The sequence below is a fragment of the Tamandua tetradactyla genome, chromosome 5, assembly GCF_023851605.1.
Source record: "Tamandua tetradactyla isolate mTamTet1 chromosome 5, mTamTet1.pri, whole genome shotgun sequence".
NCBI lineage: Eukaryota > Metazoa > Chordata > Mammalia > Pilosa > Myrmecophagidae > Tamandua > Tamandua tetradactyla.
The window spans coordinates 97,810,717-97,826,470 of NC_135331.1; the positions used below are offsets into that span (position 1 = coordinate 97,810,717).

The 15,754-nt window shown below is 39.4% G+C and overlaps 2 long non-coding RNA genes across 4 annotated transcripts in view; one reads left to right on the forward strand and one right to left on the reverse strand.

Moving 5' to 3' along the window:
- LOC143684614 (uncharacterized) overlaps positions 1 to 12,407 on the reverse strand; it is a 55,743-nt gene extending 43,336 nt beyond the window's left edge. For both annotated transcript variants that reach the window (XR_013176109.1, XR_013176110.1), the window contains exon 1: positions 12,177 to 12,407. This is a non-coding gene — a long non-coding RNA (uncharacterized LOC143684614). The remainder of the gene's footprint in view (positions 1 to 12,176) is intronic.
- On the forward strand, positions 12,307 to 15,754 carry LOC143684613 (uncharacterized). Of its 2 annotated transcripts, XR_013176108.1 has the most exons (4): positions 12,307 to 12,488; positions 12,729 to 12,865; positions 13,269 to 13,568; positions 13,713 to 15,754. It is a non-coding gene; the product is annotated as an uncharacterized LOC143684613 (long non-coding RNA). The 2 variants fall into 2 exon arrangements; XR_013176107.1 differs by having other exon boundaries at positions 12,317 to 12,488; positions 13,269 to 15,754.

A 15,754-nucleotide genomic window follows, 5' to 3' on the forward strand; every position in this document is an offset into this window, starting at 1 on the left:
GAAAACTGGTGACAAAGAGGTCTGGGGAAGAAATATGTGGATAGCCCTTTTAAGTGGGCTAAAAACATGAACGTATTTGTGTCCCATGTGTATGTGCACTAGAGGGTGATTTCAACAGAGGAAGGTTTTAATAATCAAGTGGATAAGATGACCCATTCTGTAGATACCAGTCAGCCTCTTTCACCAGCAACTCCTGTCATTGCCCAATGGGCTCATGAACAAAGTGGTCATGGTGGTAATGATGGAGCTTATGCATGGGCTCAGCAACATGCATTCCATTCACCAAGGCTGACTTGGCTACAGCCACTGCTGAGTGCCCAATCTGCCAGCAGCAGAGACCCACACTCAGCCCCCAATATGGCACCATTCCCCGAGGTGACCAGCCAGCTATGTGGTGGCAGGTTGATTACATTGGGCAACTCCCTTCATGAAAGGGCAACGATTTGTTCTAACTGGAATAAACACATACTCTGGATATGGGTTTGCTTTCCCTGCAAGCAATGCTTCTGCCAAAACTACTATCCTTGGGCTTACAGAGTGCCTTAGCCATTGTCATGGTATTCCACACAGCATTGCTTCTGATCAAGGAACACACTTCACAGCAAATTAAGTGCGGGAATGGGCATATGCTTATGGAATTCTCTGGTCTTACCATGTTCCCCATCATCCAGAAGCAGCTCGATTGACAGAATGGTGTAATGGCCTTTTGAAAACTCAATTATGGTGCCAATTAGGTGGCAATACCTTGAAAGGCTGGGGTAATGTTCTCTAGGAAGCTGTATATGCTCTGAATCAGCATCTGCCGTATGGCATTACTTCTCCTATAGCCAGGCTCCATGGGTCCAGGAACCAAGGAGTGGAAATGGGAGTGGTACCACTCACTATTATCCCTAGTGATCCACTAGGAAAATTTCTGCTTCCTGTCCCTGCGACCCTGAGCTCTGCTGGTCTACAGGTTTTAGTTCCAAAAGGGGGAGTGCTTCCACCAGGAGAAACAACAATGAGTCTACTGAAATGGAATCTAAGACTGCCACCTGGTCACTTTGGGCTACTCATGCCCCTGGATCAGCAAGCCAAGAAGGAGATTACATTATTGGCTGGGTGATTGACTCTGACTATCAGGGGGAAATAGGACTGCAACTACACAATGGAGGTAAAGAAGAGTTTTCTTAGAATATAGGCGATCCCCTAGGGTGTCTTTTAGTACTACCATGCCCTGTGATTAAAATCAATGGAAAACTGCAACAACCCAATCCAGGCAGGACTACCAATGGCTCTGAAACTTCAGGAATGAAGGTTTGGTTCACCCCACCAAGCAAAGAACCACGGCCAGGTGAAGTGTTTGCTGAGGGTAAAGGGAACACGGAATGGGTAGTGGGAGAAGGCAGTGATAAATATGAACTATGACCACGTGATCAGTCACAGAAATGAGGACTGTAATGCTGTTTTGTTCATGTTATACTATTTAAGTTGTAAGATATCAAGTTCAAGAACAAATATTACCCAAGGACTTGCAGCCTAATCTGGAGAGATTTAATGTGTTTCCAGTCATATGCAGGGCAGTTGAGTATCGTTAGGTGAAAGAAAAAAATCTGTGTTTTATTGCTTTTTATTTAGAAATTAGGTATGGTTTAAGGTGTTATGTATAACTGCCAAGTTGACAAGGGGTGGACTTTTATGGTCAGGTTCATGTGTCAACTTGGCCAAGTGGTGGTACCTGTTTGTCTGGTTGGGCAAGTACTGGCCTGTCTGTTGCGATGAGGACATTTCATAGAGTTAAATCATGATCATGTCATCTGCATTCACAGCTGATTCCAATTGTAATCAACCAAGGGGAGTGTCTTCTGCAATGAGTGATGCTTAATCTAATCACCGGAAGCCTTTTAAGGAGGATTCAGAAGAGACAGGCTTCCTTCCTGCCTCAGCTGGTGAGGGTCTCCTGTGGAATTCATCCAGACCCTCCATCAGAATTGTTGGTTTCACATTCTGCCCTGCAGATTTTGGACTCTGCATTCCCACGGGTATGTGAGACACTTTTATAAATTTTATATTTGCGAGTGTTTCCTGTTGATTCTGTTTCTCTAGAGAACCCTAACTAATACAGTTGTCTTTTAACAATAGGGATTTATTAACTTAGAATTTATAGTTCTTAGGCTGTGGAAATGTGCAACTCAAGGCATCTACAGGATGATAATTGGACTCTGAAGAAAGGCCACAAGCATCCAGGACCCCTCTGCCACATGGAAGGCACATGGCCAGTGTCTGCTGTCCTTCTCTCCCAAGTTTTGTTGCTTTCAGCTTCTGGCTTCAGTGGTTTCCTCTCTGTTTTCTGTGGGTCTTTCTTAGCTTCTCCAGAGCTTTTCTCTAAACTTCTCTGGGATTTTCCTGTCTTTAGTCCTCTTAAAAATGTTCTAGTTTGCTTGCTGCCGGAATGCAACACACCAGAGACGGACTAGCTTTTAATAAAAGGGGATTCATTTTGTTCGTTCTTCAGAGGAAAGGCAGCTAACTTTCCACTGAGGTTCTTTCTTATATGGAAGGCACAGGATGGTCTCTGCTGGTCTTCTCTCCAGGCCCCTGGGTTCCAACAACTTTCCCTGGGGTGACTTCTTTCTGCATCTCCAAAGGCCTGGGCCGAGTTGCAAGTGCTGAGATGAGGAATGCCGAGCTGCTTAGCTGTGCTACTTTGTGCTCTCTCATTTAAGCACCAGCCAATTAAGTCAAACATCACTCATTGCAGCAGACACGCCTCCTAACTGACTGCAGATGTAATTAACAAGAGATGAGGTTCATGTACCATTGGCTTATGTCCACAGCAACAAAACTAGGTGCCTTCACCTGGCCAAGTTGACAACTGAATCTAACTACCACAAAAAGAATTCCAGTAAAAGGCCTAAGACCCATTCTGGGGCAGGTCTCAACTGAAATAACCTAATCAAAAGGTCCCACCTACAAGAGATTTTCACCCACAAGAATGGATTAAAAGAACATGATCCTGGGTGCATGGTTGGTTCAGTGGTAGAATGCTTGCCTTCCAAGTGGGAGACCCCATTCGATTTCCAGCCATGTACATACACAAAAAAAGAACATGATACTTTCTCAGGTACTTACCACCTCCAAACTACCACAGAGACCAAGGATATTGCCATGTTATGGAGGACTGCTATCTCCAGAATGCTACCAACCCCAGAATAAAACAGTCCAACTGACACCTGGGTTTGGACATCTGGCCTCTAAAACCCTGAGCCAATAAATTCTTGTCATTTATGCCTACCTATTGTGGTGTTTGTCACAGCAGCTTGGGAAACTAAGATAATAGTAAACAATCAGAAATTGAAGTTAAATAGATACTATTTACAATAGGATCAAAAATATAAAATACTAGTGATAAATCTGACATAAGATATGCAAGATCTGTACAATGAAAACTAAAAATTTTATAATAGCATGAAAAATATAAAATACTAGTGATAAATCTGACAAAAGAGATGCAAGATCTGTACAATGAAAACTAAAAATCACTGCTGAAAGAAATTAAAGAAGACCTAAACAAATAGAGAGGTATATCATGTTCATGATTTTAAAAACTCAATATTGTTAAGATGTGAATTCTCCTCAAATTTGCCTATAGAGTCCATGTATCCTAACAAAAATTTCAGCAGCTTAATTTTTATAAAAATTGAGAGGCTGAACTTAAAATTCATATTGAAATCAAAGGACCTGGAATACCCCAAAATGATTTTGAAAAAGAACAAAACCAAAGGATTAATGCTACCTGATTTCAAGACTTACAATAAAGCTAAAGTAATCAAAACAGTGTGGCATAAAGAGAGGCAAATAAATCAAAAGAATAAAATATAGTCTAGAAATAGGTCCATGCATATACAGATGACTGAATAGCCACAAAGGTGTAAATAAAATTCAGAGGACAGACAATAGCCTTTTTGAAAATGGGCCTGGAATAATTGGATATCAACATTCAAAATTTGAATTTCCATCTGTTCTAGTTTACAAGCTGCAGGAATGCTATATACCAGAAAAGGAATGGTTTTTAAAAAGGGGAATTTATTAAGTTGTAAGTTTACAGTTCTAAGATCCTGAAAATGTCCCAATTAAAGCAAGTCTATAAAAATGTCCAAATTAAGGAACCAACAAGAGAGTACCTTCACTCATGAAAGACTGATGAAGTTCAGGGTTTCTCTCTCAACTGGAAGGGCATGTGGCAAGCATGGAAATATCTGCTAGCTTCCTCTCTGGGCTCCTTGTTTCATGAGGCTCCCCCAGGGGCATATTGCTTCTTCATCTACAAAGGTCTCTGGCTGCATGGGCTCTCATGGGTCTCTCCAAAATGTGACTCCATCCATTACAGGTGGGTCTTGATTAGTTTACTGGAATCCTTTAAAAGAGGAAACATCACCCTCTAATCAAAGGTTAATACCCACAATTGGGTGTATCACATCTTTGTGGAGATAACTAATCAAGTTTCCAGCCTACAATACTGAATAGGGATTAAAATAGACAGTTGCCTCTACAAGATGGATCAGAATTAAAACATGGCTTTTCTAGGGTATGTAATCCTTTCAAACTGGGACACTATCCATACCATGCACCATATAAAAATTAACTGAAAATAGATTTGAGGCATAAATGTAAAACCTAAAAATATAGGACTTCTTTAAAAATACAGGAGAAAGCATTTGCAATCTGGGTTAGGTAAAAATTTATTAGAAACAACACAAAAATCATCACCCATAAGTGAACAAACTGATAAACTGAACTTCGTCAAAACTACAATCTTCTGTTTTTCAAAGTATACTGTTAAAAGAATGAAAAGAGGGTGGGCCACGGTGGCTCAGCAGGTAAGAATGCTTGCCTGCCAAGCCCGAGGACCCGGGTTCGATTCCCGGTGCCTGCCCATGTAAAAAAAAAAAAGAATGAAAAGACAAGCTACAAGCTGAGAGAAATTACTTGTTAATCACACTCCTCGGAAGGGATTTGTGTCCAGATCATATAAGAACTCAATAACAACAAGCCATACAACTCAATAAGAAAATGGGCAAAATAACTGGACCAATTCTTCACCAAAGAAGATATACAGATGTTAAATAGGCATATGAAAAGATGCTTGACATCAGTAATCATTAAGAGAAATGCAAATTAAAACCACAATGCGATGCCCCTACTTACCTTTTAGAATGGATAAATTTTAGAAAGATTGAGTATATTAAGTGTTGGAGAGGATGGGAAGAAAATGAAATTCACATATACTGCTCTTCAAAATGTAAAATGGTATAATCACTTTGGAAAGAAGCTTGGCAATTTCTTAAGGTTAATCATATACCTATATACCATATGATACAGCCAGCCTATTCCTAGATATTTAGCCAAAAGAATGAAAGCAGGTGCCCTCACAAATGTGCACCAATGCTCATAACAACTATACTGAATCAACAAAACCTGGAAACACCCCAAATGTCCATGATCAGGTAAAGAGATAAATGGTGTACATCAACACTATGGAACACTATTCAGCAATAAAAAATGGAACAATGTGATGGCTAGGTTCTGGTGTCAATGATGCCCAGTTGTCTGGTCAGACAAGCACTGGCCTGACCATTGCTGCAGGGATATTTCATGGCTGGTTGATAAACTGGAAGGCTGGTGTATTAAATCATCAGTCAGTTGACTGCATCTGTTGCTGATTGCATCTGCAATCAACTAAGGCATATCTACCACCAACTAGATGTAATTCGATCAGTTGAAGGTTTTTAAGGAAGAAGAGAGACTTTTTTATTGCTTCTTCAGCCAGCAACCCTCTCCTATGGAGTCTGTCCAGATCCTTCATTGGAGCTGCCAGCTTCACAGCCTGCCCTGTGGATTCTGGTCTCTTCCATTCCCATGGTTTCATGAGACACTGGAAATCTCATATTTACAGATATGTCCTGTTGGTTCTGTTTCTCTAGAGAACCCTGACTAATACAAACACCAAAACATAAATAAATCTCAAAATAACTACACCAAGTGAAAGAAGTCTGGCAAAAAAAAAAAAAAAAGAAATACTGTATGATTTCATTCACATAAAACTTGAGGAAATGCAAACCAACCTACAGTGACAGCAAACAGGTCAATGGTTGCTTGCAGAAGAATAGGGGCGAGAGGGAGAGATCACAAAAGAGCACAAAGAAACTTTTGGGGGTTATTGATATGTTCACCATCTTAATTGTGGTGATAGTTTTGCTGGTATTTATAAATTCAGAATTTATCACATCATGCGTTTTAAAAATATTTGCAGTTCATTATACATACATTATATTTCAAAAAGCTGTTTAAAGGGTACATGGGTAGTTTAGTGGTTAGAATGCCCACCTTCCATGTGGGAAACCTGGGTTCAATTCCCGGACCATGCACCCCCCTCCCCCCAAAAAAATCTGTTTAAAGGACTTTCAAATAAAAATAAAAATTTTAAAGAAGACCTTCCAACTGGGATTTTAAAACAATCTATTTTAAAAGTCTTGGGTTTTAATGAAGAGACGAATAGGAATCAGAGAATTCAGAAAAAAAACATGATAAAATCCTTAAATATTCCATCTATAAGATATATTTAAAGCAGTGATGAGAGGAAAATTCATGGTCATATATACATATCTCTAAAAATGGAAGAAAGAAATAACTGAATTAAATTTTTACCTCAAAAACTGAAAAAATACATACATTTTATGAAAAAGTATACAAAAATGGAAATAATAAATCTAAATACATAAGTAAATGAAATAGAGAACAGGAAAATAGTAACTCTACATGGTGAACTAAAAACTAGTTTGTTATAGAAAAAAATAACAGTATAGACAAAAAAAGTAGCTAGCAATTCAGAAAAATAAGAAAACATGAATACACATAATAAGAATTGACAAAGAAGAAATTAACTATCAACATAGAGGATATAAGACTACATTCCACATCTCTATAAAATAAACTAGGTGAAAGGAGTAAAAGATGAATGAAAGTGCACTAATTACACATTTTTGTATAGTTTGACATTTGAAATCATGGTAAAATTTTACACATTCAAATAACAAAACTGAATCAACATGAGAGAAAGAATATTTACATCATTTCTAAGCATCTTCTAAAAAGATCACTTACCAAAAAATTACAATGGAGAAATCTGTTTGAAACATCTTAATGAGGTGATAAAAGTTGTCACCAATAATGGGACAAAACAACATCATGTCAGTAATACAATGAGAAAGACAAAAATTATTTAAGTAGTTGTGGTAGCTTGAAGCTGTTATGTGCCCCAGAAAAGGCTGTATTCTTTTAATCCATTCCTGGGGGTAAGGACCAATTGTAGATGGGACCTTCTGATTAGGTTATTTCAGTTGAGGCCTGCCCCAGGGTGTATCTTAGTCCTCTTACTGGAGTTCTTTTTAAGAGGATTAAAGACAGAAGCTAAGAGACACAAAAACTAAGAGATGAAATTCAGAGAAACACCCAGAGAAGTTTAGAGAAAAAGCCAAAAACGGAGAAACTAGAAGCTGAACAATGAAATCTGGGACAGAAGGACCAGCAGACATACATGCCTTGCTATCTGACAGAGGAGCCAAAGCTTGGGTAACTGGTCTTCAGAGAAGATACTGTCCTGTTGATACCTTAATTGGGACATTTTCATGGCCTTAGAACTGGAAATTTGTAAGCTTATAAATCTGCATTGTAAAAACCAACTCATTTCTGGCATATTGCATTCCAGCAGCTTTAGCAAATCAAAACAGTAGTGTCTCTTCCAAGAATGCATTAACTGAATCTAATTCACAGGAGACATCAGGCTGGTTAAAATTGTGGCACAGTCTTAAAAACAGTTTGCTTATAGTCTTTAAAAATGCCAATGTTATGCAATACAAAGGAAGAATGAGGAAACTGTTTGAGATTGAAGAGACATGACAATTAAATTCAAGGTATGATGCTGGATTGAGTCCTAAACTACAAAACTTAATTGCTATAGAAGGATACTACTGGAACAGTGGAGAAAATTAGATTATGAACTGTTGGTTAGATATGAGCATTGCATAGATGTTAACTTGCTGAATTGATAATTATCCTGTGTTTATGTAAGAGACTGTCCTTATTCTTAGGAAATACATGAAAGGTTAAAAAGCTGGATGTAATGCAACTATCAGAGGATTCAGAAAAAAAAGTAAGATAAGTAAATAAACAAAATTTATATGACAGAAAAAACAGCAAAATGCTGAAGTTGTTACTTATCACTAATTACATTAAGTATAAATGGATTAAAATCTCCAATTAAAAGCAGAGATAGAATGGATTTTTAAAAATGATGACACCATATACTGACTATAAGAGACTCATTTTAGATTAAAAAAATAGAATCAATATGAAAGGATTGAAAAAAATATTTGATGCAAATGGTAATGAAATAAGAGCTGACATGATTATACTAACATCAGACAAAATGGACAAAAATAGTTGAAAGACAAATAAGGACATTGTGTAATGATTAAAAAGCCAAACCATCATGAATATGTATCAATTATAAATATATATGCACCTAACAAAGTGCCCCAAAATATACGAAGCTGACAGATTGAAGGGAGAAATAGATAATTCAATAATAGGCATCAAGATTCCTATTTTCAGTGATGGATTACAACAGTTAAACAGAAGATGAACAGGGAAACTGAAGATGTGAACAATATTATAAACAACTAGACCCAAGAAACTTAAGTAGAACACTCCTCCAGAATAGCAGAACATACATTTTTCTCAAGTGCATATGACACATTCTTCAGAAGAGACTATATGTAAGACCACAAAACAAGTTTCATTAAATTTAAAATGATGGATATCATACAAAGTATCTTCTTGAACTATAATGGAATGAAATTCAAAGTTACTAATAGGAGAAAGTAAGGAAAATTCAAAAATATATGAAAATTAGGCCACACCCTCTTAAACAATCAATTGATCAAAGAATAAATAAAAAGGTAAGTTAAACAGTACTTTGATAAAAGTGGACGCAAAAACACACAAGATATATGATGTAGTGGAAGCAATGTTCAGAGGAAAATTTATACTTGAAAATACTTATATTTAAAAAAAAGAAAAATCTCAAATCAATAACCTTCCACTTTAAGAAAACAGAAAAAGAAGTGGGGACATCACTACCAATGATATAGAAATAAAAAGGATTTTAAGAGAATTCTATCAACAATTGTATGCCAATAAATTAGATAATCTAGATGAAAAGACAGATTCCTAGAAACACACAAATTACCAAGACTGACTCCAGAAGAAATAGAATACCTGAATAGACTTCTAACAAGTAAAGAGATTAAATCAGCAATCAAAAAAACTTCCAACAAAAAAGTTCATGAAAATATGGCTTCACTGGTGAATTCTACCAAACATTTCAAGAATTAATACCAATCCATCTTAAACTCTTCCAAAAAAGTAAAAGAGAGAACTCTTTGCAAGTCATTCTATGATGCCAGTATTATTCTGATACAAAAACCAGACAAAAACATCACAAGAAAAGACAACTACAGATCAATATCCCTGGTAATATAGATGTAAAAATCCTCAACAAAATTCTAGAAAATTGAATCTAGCATAGTAGTAAAAGGATTATACAATATAACCAGGTGTGGTTTATCCCAGGCATAAAAGATAACATCATAATCCCATTTATGATAACATAAACAAATAAAATAATTACAAATAAATTTAACCAAGAAGGTACAAGACTTGTACACTGAAAACTACAAAACACAGTTGATAGAAATTAATGTAGACAAGTAAATAGACAGAAATCTCATTTTCACACATCAGAAGATTTAATGTTGTTAGGATGACAATACTTCCAAAATGGATCTTCCGATTCAATGCAATATCTATAAAAATCCCAACTGCCTTTTTTGCAGAAATGGACAAGGAGATCCTAGAAGTTTTAAGGAATTACAAGTTATTCTGAAAAGCCAAAAAGATATTAAAGAAGAAGAAAGTTGGAAGATGCACATTTCCCAATTTCAAAACTTACTACAAACTACAGTAATCAAAACAGTGTGGTATTGATATAAGGATAGGCATGTGGATCAGTGAATGAAAACTGAGAGTCAAGAAATAACCCATACATCCACAATCAGTTAATTTTTAACAAGGACACCAAGGCCATTCAATGGACAAAGGATCATCTTTTCAACAAATGGTACTGGGATAACTGAATATCCATATGCAAAATAATGAATTTGGACCCATACCTCACACTATATACAAAAAAAAAAAAACTTAATTCAAAATGGATCAAATGGCTTTGCCACAGTGGCTCAGCAGGCAGAGTTCTTCCAGGCCGGAGACCCAGGTTCGATTCCCAGTGCCTGTTCATGTAAAAAAAAAAAAAAAAAGAATCTAAGAACTAAGACTAGTAACTCTTAGAAGGAAGCATAGGTGTAAATCTTCATAACTTTGAATAAGACAACTGTTTCTTAAATATGACACCAAAAATACAATCAACAAAATATAAAATAGATGAATTGAACTTTATCTGAATTAAAAACTTTTGTACAACAAAGGACTAAATCAAGGGAATGAAAAGGCAATCCACAGAATGGGAGAAAATATTGGCACATAGTGTATCTGATAATGATTTAATATCCAGAATATATAAAGAAATCTTACAACTTAACAACAAAAGACACCCTAATTTAAAAATGAGCAAAGGGCTTGAATAGATATTTTTCCAAAGAAGATATATAAATAGCCCAATAAGCATACGTAAAGATGCTCTACATAATTAGTCATTAGGAGAATGCAAATCAAAACCACAAAGAGATATACTCACCACTTTCTAGGATCTCTAGAATCAAAAGACTGAAAACAAGTATTGGAAAAGATGCGGAAAAACTGGGACCTTCATACATCACTAATGGGAATGTAACATGGTGGAGCCACTGTGGAAAGCAGTTTGACAATCCACAAAAAGTTAAACACAAAATTATCATACAACCCAGCAAATCCAAAAGAACAAACAAAAACTTGTACATGAATGTTTATAGCAGCATTATTCCTAGTAACCAAAAAGTAGAAATAATCCAAATGTCCATCAATAAATGAACGGATTAACAAAATATGCTATAGAGACACATGGGATATTATTTAGCCATAAAAGGATGAACTTTGAAAACATTATGCTAAGTGAAAGCAGTCAGACACAAAAAGCTAAATATTAAATGATTCCATTTCATTAAGTATCCAGAACAGTCAAATCCATAGAGACAGGCAACAGGCTAGAGACTGTCAGGGGCTGAGGAAGAGGGTAATGAGAGTGACTGCTTAATGGGCATGGGCTTTCTTTTGGGGTTGTGAAAATGTTCTGTAATTAATGTGTGATGGTTGCAGAACATCCTGAATGTACTAAAAAACCACTGAATTGTAAACTTCCAAATGGTTAAAATGGTAAATTTCACTTTATGTGAACTTTATGTCAATTAAAAATAGTGGCTTAGATATGATGATGTATTTAAAGTCAAGACAACAAATATTAAAGCACAGGCTTCCCCTAACTGGCCCTGAAGACATCCTCCTCTTCTCATTGGTCAGCGGCCTCCCGCCCCGGCCCCGCAGTTCTTTCCCATTGGCTGCATCCTTGGATGACGACTGGCGTCTCCAGTTCCTGCAGCAAGGACAGGAAGAAGGCGGGGTGAGGTGGGGCAGACGCTCCTTGAGGAGCCTGGGTCGTGTCTACGAGCTGAATGCATTCCTTCAAGTCTTTCACTCTAGTTAAAGGGCTTTGGTTGGTAGGAAAAGGAAGGGCAGACGTAGAGACTACAGTCCGCCCCTAACTCTTGGCCTCAGGCCAAATGCTTTCCATACCCTGCTTGCTTCTAGGGTAAAATGGGATCCCAGGATCCTAGGTTCCTGTGATTCGGTGGCTTGGTAAATATAAAGTATGATGCCCGCACTCAGGCCTCTCCCCTCAAGAGGCCAGGCCAACGGCTGACGTATATTCTGAAAGACCTGGGGGCTCACATCCCAAGCCTGCAGCCCGAGGACCACGACCACCCCATACCCCAGGCCGCTCCACCAGCTTCCCAACAAGCAGGGCTCTATCAGACTAACTCATTTCTCCCTCTTCTCCAAGATCCCCGCCCCCCACCCCCACCCACCTCCTGCCAAAAAGGCTGGCGGCCTCGGTCCATGCCGTGGCTCTGGAACATTCTAGAGAGCCCGGGCTTTTCTCCCCTGAGTGGGCGGAGGAAGAGCAGGTCTCTGATTGGAGGAAGCCTGTGAGGGGGGTGGGGGGCGGGGCCAACGGTAGCCGCCCGTTGGCGGTTATTTTGGGGACGGTGCAGTTCTGCTTCTTTCTGTGACAAGGCTCTGAGCAATGGTTCCAGTTGGTAAATGCCATCATAGGGACTCTGCCAAGGATGACAAGAGCTGCTTGTAAGGACACTCCTGAGGCTAGGCAAACTCCCCAGGTTGGTTATGGAAGTTACAGCCGGAGCAACCCCCAGGGCCACCACCCATCCCCTCCTCGAGGTGTGGAGCGTGGGTCCTGCCCACCCAAGCAGGAGATGAGCCATTTGCAGGAGCCACCCCAGTCCCGCCCCCCAAGCCCCCTCCCCTCTTGTCCGGGGCCTCACCCCTAGCATTTCAGCCTTTACCTTTAAAATTGTTCTTTCATGGAAGAAGTATTCCATTCTCCCATTCCATTTCAGCTCAGTGAAAGAGCTGGGGACTGCGAGGACAAGAACAAGCCTGGCAAAGCTGCCCTCTCCAGCCCACTTTGGAGGTCTCCGGGATCTGTGCCCCTTGCTTGCCTCTCGCAGGCCTGATTCGTCTTCGGAGTTCGCAGGTATTTTCCTACTTGGCGCACGCTTTCTTCTCAATCCCATGTCTCACCTCCGTTCCTACTTTGTTCATTGCGTGTTTTTGTGGTTGGTGAAGGGCTGGGGTTTGTGGATGGATGGAACTCCGGGCCTGGGACCAGAAAACCTGGCTTTTAAGTCCATTGTTTTCCATCTAAGCTCTGTATAATCATGGCAGATACACCTGACCGTTTTGTGAGCATCAGTCTTCTCATCTGAAAAATGAACAAAATAATAATGCCTAATTCAGAAGGGGAAGTGATTATGTGAATGTCTTGGAAACAGCTGTGCTACAAATTACTTTTGCTTCGTTTGTGGGCTTTCCCTGCTGCTGCTGTTCTATATATCAAGCTTTTGATTTCTTTTTTGCTTTGTTTCTTTCTTTTACAGGAATGGGCCCTGCCTGGAATTATCATTCAAGTATAACACAGAGCAACGAGTCAATCTACTGGTCCACACTGCTATTTTCTAGGAACTGGGGGGCCACCTTTCAGAAGCGCCCATAGCACTGGGAGCCCTGCCTACCCTCCTTTCCAGCCTTTGCTGAGCTCTAGCCACCTGGAAAAGGATCTGCTAGTAGCACCTGGAACTTTTGTTCTTGCACCCCACCCTTTTTCCTCCTCAGAATATCCAGTACTCTACCTTTAGGGAGAAAATGAAGTTTTAAGCTCCAAGAGAAAAGCCTCACAGGTGATGTCCCCTCACAGGTCAAAGTCCACAGCCCCAGTAGAGAGGGCTGGACTGAGAGCGGGTATCTCACTTTGGGCTCTATAATCAGTAAAGAGAAAGTGGATCCCTTCCCTTCATCACTCTTCTTTTCTATTTTTGTCTCAGACCACAGCTCTGACTCCAAAGCTTTTCCACTTACCATCAACGTAGAAACTTGGCTCTTCATGTGGGTATGCTCCCGTCTTTTGTGCATCATCTTATTCCTCAAAACTGCATGTCTATGAAAGAGGTCTGTGGGGTCCCAGTAAAGCCTGTTATGCTTCATAGTGGAAATTTTCTTTATTGAAGGGCTTTATGTCATTCTTCTCAGCTCCAAATTGTATATGGTGTGATGATTCAGGAAAATCTTGATCCTATTTTTCCTTTCTACCCAAACAAGGTGGACTGTGTGCTAGAGGAAGATGGGCCAAGAGGGGAGGGTGAGAGCACTGTTAAAAGAGTTACCCTGCCCCACCGCCCCCCACCTACCACCCCCACCACCCCACCCTTGCCCCTTTTGAGCAGTGCTCCTCTCTAGCTCAGGGAGAGATGTCTGGCCCACACTCTGAACCTGGTTAGTTTACTAGATGTCTGACAATTTTCTCTGAGTGTTTTTGTTATAGTAGGGTGAAAACTAAAGGAATAAATTTGTCCATGAGCATGCCAGGTTGCTTTGAAGGGGATAGATAGTCATATTGAGGTTCTGGAATATTATTTGTTTTATCACTTTTTCCTGGTTCTTGAATGAGGATAAAAGGGAGACTTGTTAGGGAACACAATACTGGTGGTAGGGGGTTCTAGCCCTCAGAGTGTGAATACAAGAACATTGATATCCCATCGTTAGCCTACACTGTACACTAGTGAATTGGTGGGGAACTTTCCAGAACTTAACAGTTGTTAGTGAAAAGTCATAGCAGAACCCAAATCAAATGGGGCCTCAGAGTTTGCTCAGAGCTCCTGCCCACCTTTCTTTCTTGCTTTGTATTTTGTGCTGAGAAGGCTGTAGCTGATTTGCTGAGAGAACTTCCAAGCTGGGTCCCTGGCTTTTTCTTTCTTTTTTTATCCCAGTAGTAGCTATAGAAAATTGTGAGAGTTGTCTTCTGTCATGGCTCTGCCATCTTCAAAGAAGCAGAAGTGGTGGAGTCTGTAACAACCTGAACCACCATGGTGCACTGACCTCACAGGCCTCTTAAATGTGTTCTCTTCCTTGGGGGAATTGAGGATTAAAACTATGGAATCATTTGTAATCAGAATAATACCACTTGACAGGGATATTGATGAGAGGAGGGGGGTATTTGAAGACCTCTCGTTTTTTCCATCCCTGAGACTCTATGGTCCTAATACATATATAATAATCATTGATGTCTGTAATTTATAACAGTGTTATCATTGATCCATTACATTAGTCATCTTGAGTCAGTGGCTTCTCAAATCCTGAGGTGTTTATGTGTAGCTATCTTGATCTCTGTAATTTTCCAATACAGAAATCCTTTGCAATAGATACCTACCATGGCCATTTTACAGATGAAGATTCCTAAGCCAGGAAAAAGACTCTCAACCCCCTTGAAGGGGCAGGGGGTATGCAGTCTACTTGCTGTGGTTGGGAGAGGGCGCCTCCTCAGGTGTACTCTCTCAGGGTCTGCTTCCTAACCCCCCCACTTCCAACCCCCACACTTAACATGAACAAAAGTGACCCAGGAACTATTTAATGCCTGGTTTGTGGATACACATTTTAAGGACCTTTTATTCCTCACCATATGAGGTAGGACAGACACAGAGAAATGCCTATTTGTTCAATGGGTTTTCCCATGTCTTCTTTCTTATGTTAGGTTCACTCTTTTAACCCTCATTGCTCACATGTTGTTATTCCTTCCAGAAAATTCACTGACATTCTAATGTCTCTTGCTGTTCTTTAAGTGACTTCATGGCAAATCTAGTTATTAAGTAATTATCCAACTCTCCTCTTAACTAGTTGTTTGACTTTCAGCAACTTACTTATTCTCCCTGTGTCTGTTTTCTCAGCTGTAAAATGGGTGCTCTGACCCCTGCATGATAGAAATTGGTGAACAGTATGAGAAATAACTCATGTGAAATATATGTGAATATATTTGTGAAATATGAGTGGGTGCTTACTACACTGCTTGGTAATTAAAGTAAGTTCCCTCTTC